We start from the raw sequence: 13,380 nt of genomic DNA on the forward strand, positions 1-13,380 counted from the left end.
GTTTTAGGGGTTAAAAAATGCTGGGATAGTGTGGACGTAGGAAGAGTCTATGAACTGTAACAGATTACAAGCCCAAGACGCTGAAATTAAGCCACCAGCCATCGTGAAAATGATGAATGAAAAATACTAACTAATTTAAAGAGCTCAAAAGCTCCAGATTAAGATAAGATTAATACTTGTTTGATTAAAAGACATTCAGCAACTTTATGCACTACAAAACTGGGCCCCTCTCTCCCTCTGTGCAGACGGCCGACTCTCCATTATGTTGAGCTGATGACAGTTCCGCTACCATTGGATGAAAGTCTGCTGTTCAAATGCTGCCAGGTGCCTCATTATATTCAAAATGGCTCTCATTCACTCTTATACGCATTGTCTCCTTGTGAGGGCTGATGAGGGAGACAGAGGCAATTTTTCTCCATCATCCTGTCGTGATATCCAGAGGAACCTGCGGGGGGGGGGGTCGCCCCAGGAGCTGCATGCCTGCTGTAACAGCCCTCTCCATGTCTGCACAGCATCAGTCTTGTCCCTGGAAGTATCCTGGAGCTCCCCTGGGTGTCGGTCTTGTTCTGAGAGTGAGTAAGCATTGTTTACCTGTCAGCCATCCAAAGCACTCATGTACAGGTGACATTTAGGATAATGAATGTTCTTGTTATCTTAATTTTTTTTTCGTATCTGTTCTTATCAGAGATCAATAAAGCCATCAAGAATTCAATGGGCTTATTGAGTTAGTTAGATTACATTTTTCCTAAAGTCCCTGAGTGATGGCTGCTGACAACACCGCTGTCAGAAACACTGATCAGAGCCATGACGACAGAGAGCTGTTGATGAACATCTGGAGTCAGTGTTTGGTTTGTTTGTTCTGGGCTACAGCAGAAACATGGTGGTGCAATATGGCAGACTCCGTGGAGCTGAATGTAAGGTAACAAAAAAACGCAAATCTTATTTTCAGATGATTATACACGAATGAAAACACACTTAGGAATAACATATTCCATTGCTGCCATATTCTGCCAATAGATTCCACAAAATCTTCCACATTGGTTCTTCAAAATTCACAAACCAGGCACACATACTTAAACTTAATGCTGAATTTCTCTCATTAAAGATATTTAATGTAATTTATTTGTAAACTCTAAGTTATGCAGTTAAAGCAAAACTATACAAATCCAGCTAAAAAATATTCGATAATGTATTTTGAGAAGGAAGAAACTTTATATGAAAAATTACTCTACATAAGTTCATTTTTTTATCTAATGTATGCAGTTGTGTTGAATTATAATGTAATGTTTTGTCTCACATTCAGGAACTGATACTTGTTCTATATCAAATCCTGTATTCTATATACAGCTCATTCCCATCAATGTTCAGTTGCCGCCCTGGGATATGCCAAGAAAACACCTCCATCCAGCCTCTCAAAACCCAGAAAGTGTGGAATCCTAGCAATTTTTTGTGCATCTTTATTATTATTTTCAGTCCTTTTTGCTGACAAAAAAAATGGCTTTAGCAGCAGGGAATGGAGTCGAATAAAGCAGCGGGACTGAACCAAAGCAGTTAAACTGTGAGGTGTGAAAAAAAAACTATGAGCAAAACCGCTCCACCAAAACACATGAACACGCCCCACCTGGCCGCTGCTGCTGCTGCTGCTGCTGCTGAGTCAGTTGGGGAGAGAAGCAGCGATGAGAGGAACGGTTCTTTCAAACATAACAGATGCGCTTCTTTTTTGTTAGAGCATTTGATTTATTCACTGCTGTCGATATGAATTTCAACAAATATCACAAGTATACTGAGTAGTGCAGCACAGACACGACTTTTTGATCCTCTCCTTTCACCCTCCGACAGAAAGCAAACAAAAGCGAACAAACCAATTTCCCAAATCCATCTATATGAGGTGGACAACGCCGAATAAACATGAGGCCAAAGTGTATGTCTCTCCCTGCCTTGCCCTCCCAGAGAAAAAAGGTCAAAGAGTAATAATGACTCCCTGCTATCTGCTCATATCGGAGGCACTGGTCAGCCTGCGTCAAAGACAATGGTGATGACAGCAAGGCTCTCCGGCAGGTCCGCTGTGACCCGCTGTCTGCTTCATAATAACATCATCAGGCTGTTTTGTTGTGAAGGGGAATACAGAGACTGCACCTCTTAGACAGCTTTTAATATAGAATCTATTCTTGCACATGGAATACATCAGCACTCAAAAGGTGGAGGGACAATAGCACCTGATATTGTTTTTGAGCAGACAGGCTGTGAAATCCTGTTACAGCTCAATTTCCTCGTGGTATACTCTCTCAACTGCGTGGCAACATCATCTCATACCTTCATAGAAACTAACAGGAAATGCAATGAAAGGTAAGGTTCTTAACCCCTCCGTATTTCTGTACTCCTCTTGTGGTTGCCAAAGGAAACCTCTTCAGTGGAGGAGGAAGGTGCAAACAAAGGCAGCAGGCCTTTCCCTCACTGTCACCTCCTTTGATCAGTCACCTCCAAGCTCACCCAGAAACGGCCAAAGACGCTGAAGCACCACTTATAACCAGGAAAGGTCCACAGCATAGAGAAATGAATAGGGACATCTCTTTGAAGAGGCACATCCCATCAGGGATACGTTAAAAAAGATGAATGTGATGTACCTCTTCATGGAAAATGTATGAACTTCAGATCAAGCTGTTTGTCAACATAATACAGAAGAGCCGTCTCCAATGCTGTGACAACATCATTCATCCATTTTAAAAAAGGATCCACCCTGCCTGTGCCAGTGTCCTACTTAAAAGGCAATTTTAGACCTCCTGTGTTACATCTTCAACACTACATTTCCAATTTTGTCAAGTCTTAGAGGGACTTTGGATACTGACTGGATCAGTTTTCTCTTAAGTTCACTACTAGGAAGAGAAATTCAAGCCTTAATCAAAAAAGGTGGTGCAGAGAAGGCATGTTAACAGGGCTTCCAAGTGCACAAAATAAAATGTATTTCCTGCAGGTCCTCAAATTGCTTAAATAATGGGCATAATTAGATTCTTACATTTCAAAAAGGGTAAAGGTGTTTTTAAATTTAGCCGTCAAGCTTACTCCATAGACTGTATAAAACATGGACGTAGTCTCTGTGACATCATCCACAGGTTTCTGTCTGAAGAGCCACCGTGCAGCTCAGTGACAGTGGCTGCAGCCGTCACCATCTTGGTGTTGCAAAAAGGTGGTCCGGGTGGAGGTTAGGCGGGTTGATGAACACCGGTTGCAGAGGCAAGTCCACTTAGCTTGAAGCTAACAAGCTAGCTAAGGTTAAAGTTTGGTCGTTCCAATCTACATTACTTGAGGTTAACCTGAAACTACACAAGAAAACTTGAAATAATGACTCATCTGTCACTGACATTATACTACACAAGCTTAAAATGCTTCAATATTTTTTAAATATATAATTGTGTTAGGTGTACGAACACCCTGAGACCAGAGGAAGGCGAACTCAAAGTGAAGGCTACAGGGATCACACAGGGCACAGGCAGGCAGAAACAAAAAGGGTTTATTAACTAAGGGTGTCCACAAAAACGGGAAAACAAAAGGCGAGAGCACAAAAACCACTCTGTACAGTTCAACTAAGGGTGTCCACAAAAACGGGAGCAACACAAAGCGAGAGCAAAAACACGCTCTGAAGAATCTGAGCTCCAACTCCTCTCACAACCGAGGCTGGGCTGAGGGCTATCCACAGGGCGAGACGCTCCTAAAACAAAAAGCAAAGCACAGGTCAGCGGACCGAGAAAGACACAGGGGATCAGAAGACTGGCAGAGGAACACACAATACCACGGAGGTAAGCAGACGATCTGACGACCACTGGAGAGAAGAGCCGGGGTTAAATGCATCCGTTGATTGGAAGGTGATGAGATGCAGGTGTGTGAGAGGAGGCGGGGAGGAGGGGCTGCCGAAACAGGTGCAGCCACTTAACACGGACCTGGACAGACAAGGGAGGACAGACAAGACCACAAGGGGGCAAGGAAACAGGGAAAACACAGGGAAAAAAAAAGGGAAGACAGAGCCCTGCCTGACAAATTGTGGTCATTTTGCAGCACTAGATTTTGCCAGGACTCGGAGAAATTTGGCCAGTGTTACTTAACACATGTCTAACAAACAACTTGAAGCAAATGAACTGATTTTCACAGAACTTTAGTGACAAGTTGTTTATCTGGATGTCACTTTGTAGCAGTAGGCTGAGTTGTGGACCACGGTGGCCTTTTCTTCTCCACCCCCGCAGCATGACTGCTGTTTCATCTCAATGTGTCACTCCCGACATCTCCACTCTACAGTCATTGCCTTTTTTTTTTTTTTTTTTTTTGTTTACCTTTCTTGTCTCTTTTATTGCTTTAGCAACTGGGTATGTTCCATGGCTCTGTCTGCCTCAGCCAAAAGGGAACTGAGGCTGTCAATGTGGGGCATTAGAAGTGCCACTGGTTTTCCTTCAACAATACAAGCAGTGTGTGAAATTGATTCATATGGTCCTGCTTATTGGTTTGTTGTTTTAAGCTCTTTTGAATTTGTTGGTTTAGAAGATTTACTTACTTCCTCTCCCGCCACTCCCAGACTCTCTTCACATGGACACTGGAAGACATCTCGCAATAGACCAGACAATAGGGAAGCCCCCTTCCAGGACTGGGTGATGTCTGCATGACCAGCCTCATCAATATACAGTATATCTACCCACCTGTTCTGTACATATTTGTGCATATATGTGTAGAAATAAAGAGTCCAGCTGTGCAACATGTTTAAGGTCATATAATAACTTCTTGCAGTTGTTCCTTCCTGCAGCCTGCAAAGCCTTCTCCACCGATGCGTGGATCTTACACAGGCTGCTGTCAGCTGCAAACACAAGCAGCTGGCATTTACAGCCATGCAGTGAGAGAGAAGTTAAGAGTCTGTTTTTTCCCCACACACATTTTTTTTCTAAAAATACGAAACGCGCAGCATAACATGCAAAAGTGCAAAACAACACTATATGTAAAATGATCACTTGGCCTCCAAATATTCAGAATTTACTGATCATGACTGATGAGCCTCTGCTTGTAACATGGAGCAACAGTAGGAGGGGATGAGTCTGGGATTTCAAGGTCTTTGTAGGGAACATTTCCTACAGACAACAATTATCAACATCCACAACACATTTCTTCTATTCTTCTTCTACTTTTTCTTCTTGTGAAAGCTTTTGGAAATGTTTGATATATGTCTGATTTATACTGTTTTTATTCCTTTTTATTTGATCTTATTCATTTCATTCTATTGTCTTTATTTTCCTGTGCTCATGTCCTTGGCCTTTTGTAAAGCACTTGGTAACATTTTTATGGAAAGTGCTATATAAATAAGGTTTATTATTATTATTATTGTGCATGTGTTGTGTCTTGCATGTATCAGCTTCCATTCTTTCTGGGAACCTGCATTGAGTTTTTCTTCATGAAGATGTTTTGTCATGCTTCTTGCAAACACCTCCAAAGTTTTAAAGGGATACTAATATTGCTAGAGTGTCAACACTGTTGACCTGCTGCTGATGTACGGACATCTTTTTTTTCCCTTTTCAAAATTTCAAAACAGTACAGTAATATTACAATACCCCACCACTGTTAGACTAAAACATGAGCTACACCTACATTATTATCATTATTAATAATTATGATCATTATTGTTATTTCTGCTTCTTTGTCAAATGAGATTTAAATGAAATCACGAACAATAGTTTCATGCATTAAGTGTCAAAATACAAACAAACAACATACATTATAACGTTCTCACTCTTGGCTCTGGGTAATTATTTCTCTTATTTTCAGATTACTGCATAACAACAACGAACAGTCAAATCCTTCTTTTACATCAATGCATCAGTCATAATAATCAAATTAAATAGTATATAGTCCAACAGCCATGGGGGACATTTTTCTGCATTGAGTGCTTTTACTTTTGCTGTAAGAAGAACAATCACAAATGAAATAAGACCTTGAGATCCTAATAGTGTAGAACACTGTGGATTACTGACCTTCTATCGTCTGTAAGAATACAGCAGTTTAGACAGTCAGCCATCAATTTTGCTGTATTCATAAAGCACATAGTAGCTTAGTTTTCCAAAAAGTCATTGAAATTACTTATCCAGTGCCTACCAGCCACGTCCAGCCTTGGTCAGCCTCAGCCTCCCACGTGGAGATTTTGTTTGTTCCACTCCTTTGAGTGCGCCTTCAGTTTTGAGTATGCCTTTTGTTAGTTTGTTTCCACTCCTTATGAGTGCGCTTTTTGTTGTTTGTTTCTTTAATAAACTTGTTTCCTTTTTTACTCTTGACTCCGGTCTGTATATTGAGTCCAGCTACTTATAAATTAAGGCTCAGCCTAACAGAATAATCCGGCCAGTATTGACTCAGCAGACCCGGTGAAAAGAGCCTTTACCAGTCAGGGGTTGCTCCTCGGCAAACATGAGCAGCTTCTCCAAGCTTTGTGCGAGACTGGCCAGCACATGGTGGCTCAAGTCACTGAGCTCATGTAGCACGTCTCACCTGACTGGTACCAACTGGTCTCCCGAGACAAACCGACTGACCTGCAGATCTTGATCAACCTCAAAATCAAGATTGACAACCACCTCTGTAAGAGACAGTTGGAAAGATCTGCCCACGCCTCACACCAGTCCTCGCTCCACTACCACCATTCCTCACCCTCCGAGTTATCCGTTTGAGTTGAACCGCCTCTACCACCTGCCAACTGGCCTGCAGAGGACGAGCCCATGCAGCTGGGGAGAGCTCGTTTGTTATCCGCTGAACGCCTCCACAGGATCCGGGCAGGTGAGTGTATCTACTGTGGCCAGATAGGTCACTTCTTGCCCAAGTGTCCACTGTGACCAAAAGAGAAGGCTCATCAGTAGGCATGGGGGCGCTGACGAGCCCTATCTCATCTAATCCCCGTTCTGCCAAACCACGTAAATTCCAAGTTAAAGCCTCATTAACTGTGAGAGGAGAGGTTTTTTCTGTACTCGCCCTGATAGTTTCTGGAGTGGAGGATAATCTGCTGGACGAACAGACAGCGAGGCAGGCTGGATGCAGATTGGAGACCCTGGAGAGGCCTATGAAGGCGTACGTGCTCAATGGCAAGATTCTCTCTGAGGTAACGCACTGCAGCACTCCTGTCAGGATGCAGATTTTGGGTAACCGTCATAAGGAGATATCCTATTTAATAATTCAGGCTCCTCACTGTCCTCTGGTTCTTGGCCATCCGTGGTTGCAATGCCACAACCCTCATACTGTCTGGTGTCAACAAAAAATTCTGGGCTGGAGTGCCCACTGCCATTCACTCTGTTTCCACTCTGCCGTCCTGCCTTCTGGCGGAGTTTCCGGTTCAGTTTCAGCCACCCCTGAAGTGAGTCTGATAAAACAGACTCTCCTACCGCTAACTTTGCTGCGGCACGTTGGTGACGCTAAGCACCTCCTACCTGAACAAGGTGAGGACAAGATTCACTACAGACATACAGAGATGAGAGAATAAAAAGATGCTTCACCGCCCCACAAACAAACGTTGTCCCCTGTCATCTGTGCTGACAACCAACTACGAAACATTACCAACATAAACATTTTAATCTCTGTACATGAATGAATGAAAATAAGAGCCACAGGGAGCAGCAATGGCTCGCCAAAGCCAATGTCAGCGACATCAAATGGATGACATGCCTTTGATGTGGTGACATCAATACCCAATGGCATGACAACGGGATGACATCAGCCTTTGATGTCTCCACATCAGTGGTATAACTATGGGGTGCCGTTTGTAAAGTTGGTCATGCTGAAAATAACAGCAACATTTTGTCACATTTAGCTTCAAATCATGTTGTAAAAAGTGGTGTGAATTTTTGAAAGTCACTTCTTAGCACATTTAACACAATATTTGTTAACTTTGTTTGTTAACACCCCATACATAACAAGCCTTTGATGTGGCGACATCAAAGCCAGCTAGCCATTGATGTTGCCAGCTAGCCGTTGATGGCGACATTACAGCCAGCTATCCTTTAATCAACATCAAACATCAAAGGCTAGCTGGCTTTGGACGCCACTGAGCAGCCACCTCGGTCAAGGACCAACGCTGCAATTTCAGTTGTCCACCAGTAGAGAGATAGGCGTTGAGTTTTGGTGGCCACCTTCAAGTTAGTGGGAGCCCTGGCTGTCATGACCACAACGTCCACACTCCCCCAGAGGAGGCTGGAGCCCTGTTGATGGCGAGGATGGAGGGGTGCCAGAGTCTCTGCTGACGGCTGGCAGTTGCCAGTGAGTGCCACTAAGCTCCAGAGCTCACAGCTGGTGATTTGTGCCCTCGAGCAGGCACAGATCACCACTGGACGCCACTGAACAGCCACCTCAGTCAAAGAGCGATGCCGCAATTTCAGCCATTCGCTGGCAGAGAGATAGACGTCATCCTGAGTGTCTTGTGTGTCCTCTGGAGGTGTGTTGTGGTTGGTGGACTTTATGCAGTGTCCTGTTGTGACATCAGGTGTTTGAACTGCTTTTCTATTATTTTTTCTAAATATTTGTTTGGACAATGTGTGGAAATGTGTGGCTAGCTGGCTTTGATGTTGCTACATCAAAGGCATTTCATCTCTGCTAGCTGGGAACATCAAAGGCTAGCTGGCTTTGATGTTGGCACGTCAACGGGCTTGTCATGCCTGTGACGTCAGCACGTCAACGGCCTTGTCATGCGTGTGACGTCAGCAGGTCAATGGCCTTGTCATGCCTGTGATGTCGCCGCGTCAGAGGCTTGTCATGCCTGTGATGGCGCCGCGTCAGAGGCTTGTCATCCCTGTGATGTCGCCACGTCAGAAGCTTGTCATCCCTGTGATGTCGCCACGTCACAACATCAAAGGATAGCTGGCTTTAATGTCACCACATCAAAGGCTTTGGATGCCACTGAGCAACCACCTTGGTCAAGGACCAATGCCGCAATTTCAGTTGTCCACCAGCAGAGAGATAGGCATTGAGTTTTGGTGGCCACCGAGAAGTTTTGCTGGTTTAACAGTGTTTTCAGTGGGTTTGAGCTTTGGTGGCCACCTTCAAGTCAGTGGGAGCTCCATCTGTCATGACACCAACTTCCACACTCCCCTATAGGAGGCGAGAGCCCATGTTCTTTCAAAATGTTTGTTTGTACAAGGTTTCTCTGATTTATGCAAGGACTTACTCAGAGATTGTAATGGTTTATAAGAAGTTTTGCAGCCTTTGATGTCTCCACATCAGTGGCATAACAAGCCTTTGATGTGGCGACATCAAATCCAGCTAGCCATTGATGTTGCCAGCTAGCCGTTGATGGTGACATTAGAGCCAGCTATCCTTTAATGTCCCAACATCAAAGGCTAGTTGGCTTTTCTGTGCCTGCTCGAGGGAACAAATCACCACCCGTGAGCTCTGGAGCTTAGCGGCACTCACTGGCAACTGCCAGCCGTCAGCAGAGACTCTGGCACCCCTCCATCCTCTCCATCAAAAGGGCTCCAGCATCCTCTAGGGGAGTGTGGAAGTTGTGGCTATGACAGCCAGAGCTCCCACTAACTTGAAGGCGGCCACCAAAATCTCAACACCTATCTCTCTACTGGTGGACAACTGAAATTGTGGTGTCGGTCCTTGACCGAGGTAGCTGCTCAGTGGTGTCCAAAGCCTTTGACGTGACGACATCAAAGCGATGACATGCCTTTGATGTGGCGATATCTTTTGTACCTACATCAAAGCCAGCTATCCTTGGATGTAGCGACATAAAAAGGAAGACATGCGATTGAAGTGACGGCATCAAAGTCAGCTGTCTTTTGATGTTGCGACATCAAAGGGATAACAAAGGGATGACATCAGCCTTTGATGTCCCGACATCAAGCCAGCTAGTCATTGATGTTGCTAGCTAGCCCTTGATGGCGACATTAAAGCAAGCTATCCTTTGATGTTGTGACATCAATAGCGTGACAAAGCACGACAATACCTTTTATGTGGTCACATCAAAGTCAGTCAGCCTTTGTAATTAAGGCCAGGTATCCTTCGATTTCACGCTATCAAAGGCATGACAAAGGCTAGCTGGCACTGATGTTGCCATATCACAGGCATTGTCATTCCTTGTCATGCATTTGATGTCAAAGGAATGATATGCTTTTGATGTCATTACATCTATCCTGTCCTCGTCTGATACGTTGCTGTCAAACTAGACAGATAGTTAACACTTGAGGTGGTCCAATGAAAAACTGAGGCGTGGAAGTTTAAGGTCTTTACTTATATTTCCATCCTTGAACAGCGTAATTGAATCCACTCTCAACATTCTTTGTAAAACTGTAATAAACATACAAAATAAAATCTAATCACTGTTCAGCTCTTTAAAGTATTCACATATGATTCACATATTAATTAAACATAATGTACACACCATAAACACACTCGAGAAAACGTAGATACGCCACACTTGTTCGATTAGCAACACTTTAGTAGTTAGCGGCGTACACACTCCACATACACATACTGCTTAACAAGCTAACTCCTTAGCAACTGTGATAACTGTGTAAAGGAACCGAATCCCTAGAAAACACAAACATATACATATCATTCTGCTACTCTTAAACATCACGCAAGCATGTCGGAATGTACTCACAGACATATAGTGTCCCAACATCGCCATGAACGAGGAGTGAACTGCACTAGCGATCTCCCGACTGAAGCAATTAATCTGATGCAGCGCCCCACAGACGTATAACCGAAAAAACCACAAGGTGGCACCAAAGGACAACGTAACATCTGCATACAGATACTCATCAGATAAAGGTAAAACGAAATGAAATCAGGCTATTTAAATAAAACAAAGCATAGTTACAGTACAACATCAACAGATCACAGGGATGACATGCCTTCGATTTTGCCGACCCATTATTTTCACTGTCAATCATTTTCTCAATTATTTTCCCTGAAATACAGTCCTGATTTCAGCTAATTTCCTTGTTTAGCTTAGATTGTGGCGACACGAGGACAGATGAGGGCAATTAATAGTGGGTTGGTTAGTGAATATCACTAACCAGGGCAAGCCGGACAACGCCACCTTGGGAGTTTCACCCAAGGAAATACAACAACAAACCCCAAGTTAAAGGCACTAAGGTTCGTAACGATGAGGCAGAAGACGTGCTTAAAAAAAAGATAAACAACCAATCCTTTATTATGAAGTGCACACAAAAGAAACAATAGATGCCACCGGCACACAAGGGATAAGGACGGGGGGACCTTCCAGTGCTGAGGCTTACCGGCAGGGAGACGGGTCCACAAGAGTGTGAGGGATCCGATAGGAGGATTCAGGTCACCCCGGTCACACGTGGCAGCCACACACACATGCAAACACTTTAGTTGGAGGAGCCCAATCCAGGGGACGCACAGCACACACACAAAAAAAGAAGGGAACCCACCACCCAGGACACCAGAACCACCACCATCGGCTCTCAGCAACTGTAAGGAGAAAAAGGGAAGTAAAATTAATGGGGTTACACTCACAAAAAGAATAAAACGCAATTCCCCAAATCAAAGTAACAAAAACAATTTGATTAACAAACCAAATCCAAAGGCAGCGTATCAACTTAACGGCAAGAACTTAAATCCCACAAAAATCAGGAATAAAATAATATAAACAAAAGAAAATAAATGAACACAACATAACTTGAACAAAAACAATTTAACTCCAAAAGTACATAAAGCAAAATCAAGGGCAACCCCACTATCCTCCCACACACACACACACACACACACACACGCGCACACACGCACACACGAGCTAAAAATAGTACAGGCTCTGCAATTCGGCGCTGTAGTTGCAGCGTTGCACGGGGCGAAGCGGGCCACACCAAGCGCAGCACACCGTTAGCGTAGCCAACCCCAGTAGCGTGAAGCAACGCTATATGAAGCAGGATGGCATCAGGCGAAAGAGCGTCGAATCAGACAACAGTACGTAAAACAGTGGCAGGCAAGCAATAGCAGGCAAAGCAGTAGCAGGCAAAGCGGTAGCAAGCAAACCGTAACAGGCAAAGCAGTAGCAGGCAAAGCGGTAGCAAGCAAACCGTAACAGGCAAAGCGGTAGCAAGCAAACCGTAACAGGCAAAGTCGTGCCGGTCTCCGGCGCTGCTTCGGTTCCGCAGCACCTGCAAAAAAATAAAGTTAAGAATCTCACTGGGGGGCCACGAACTAACGTCAACAAACTGCTATCAGGCTAGCTTACCGATCGGATGTTGTTTAACCACCTGAGCGGACGTGGAAAGCTCGCACACTCCAGCAGCAGGAGGACAGCCAGGCAGTTTGGGAGACTGGCGCGACTGGCGCGTAAGTATGGAAGTACCCCGTGCTATGAAGAGAGCCAACTAGTGAGATAAAACAGCAAACTTTCTACACCAGTACCGGCAGCTAATGCTACGTTACCTGTGCAGGTGGCAGCGGGGGGGAGCGGAAACGAGGCGACCAGGAAGTGAACGGTCTCAACGCCAAGGAGCAAGAGGGAGTCCGGATGAACCCGGTCCCCTCATATAGAGTGCCCCTGTATGGCGATTGGCCAAAGTGGCAATGAGAGCATGGCAGCACACTCATGCGTTAGGGGCGGGGCTGAACATTTCACCCTGCTACAGCAAGGTATGTAGTAGATATAATTAGACTGCTTCAAAGCTTGTGGGATCTGTTTATTTTCATCGACTAGATTAATAAGGTTTCGTTTATATCCGTGCAATGCATTGAGTGGGTTGGGTTCATTGGATGCTAAAACAAATACCTGAATGCAGGTTTACTTGCTAGCAGCTAACAGGCACAGCTCTGTTATTTAGTATGCTAACATATCATCCTCCTGCCAGACAGGACAACGGTTCAGACTGGCTCTGTTTTGCATGCCATTTTTGTCTTTTTGTTAGTTGCTGCCATCACGTTCGCTCCACAGCACAACACCTTGACTTGTCTTTTGTCACTGCACCAAGAATATTGGTTAGTCTAGATCCAGTCAATATTTATGGACACCTTCTCAGCTTGATTAAAGTAGCTGCTTTAAAAAGAGTTTCAGACAACCCAGTGCAATTACCACAACACAGAGAAAATGTGGCACACAAACTTAGAGAAGTGCAGGCCACAGATCAGATACTCCCCTGTCCAACGCTGTATGCTCTGTCTTTATGGATGGAGTCACCAAGGGCAATTTTCCTCCATTTGTTTCTGAAAATTGAAAATGCTGTTTCAAAATGGTTTAAAATAGATCTAAAAAAAAAAAAAAAAAAAAAAAAAAAAAAAAAAAAGCTCCTCCTAAAGGGCTGAAGTGAGTCAGTGCAGGGAGTCATCCACCACAGACCCCAGAGAGGACAATTTCTAGCAGAGGAGTCCATCTTCTCAAGTGCCTAGAAACCTTCCACCAACCCG

This window comes from Chaetodon auriga, chromosome 20 (genome assembly GCF_051107435.1).
Source record: "Chaetodon auriga isolate fChaAug3 chromosome 20, fChaAug3.hap1, whole genome shotgun sequence".
NCBI classification, from domain to species: domain Eukaryota; kingdom Metazoa; phylum Chordata; class Actinopteri; order Chaetodontiformes; family Chaetodontidae; genus Chaetodon; species Chaetodon auriga.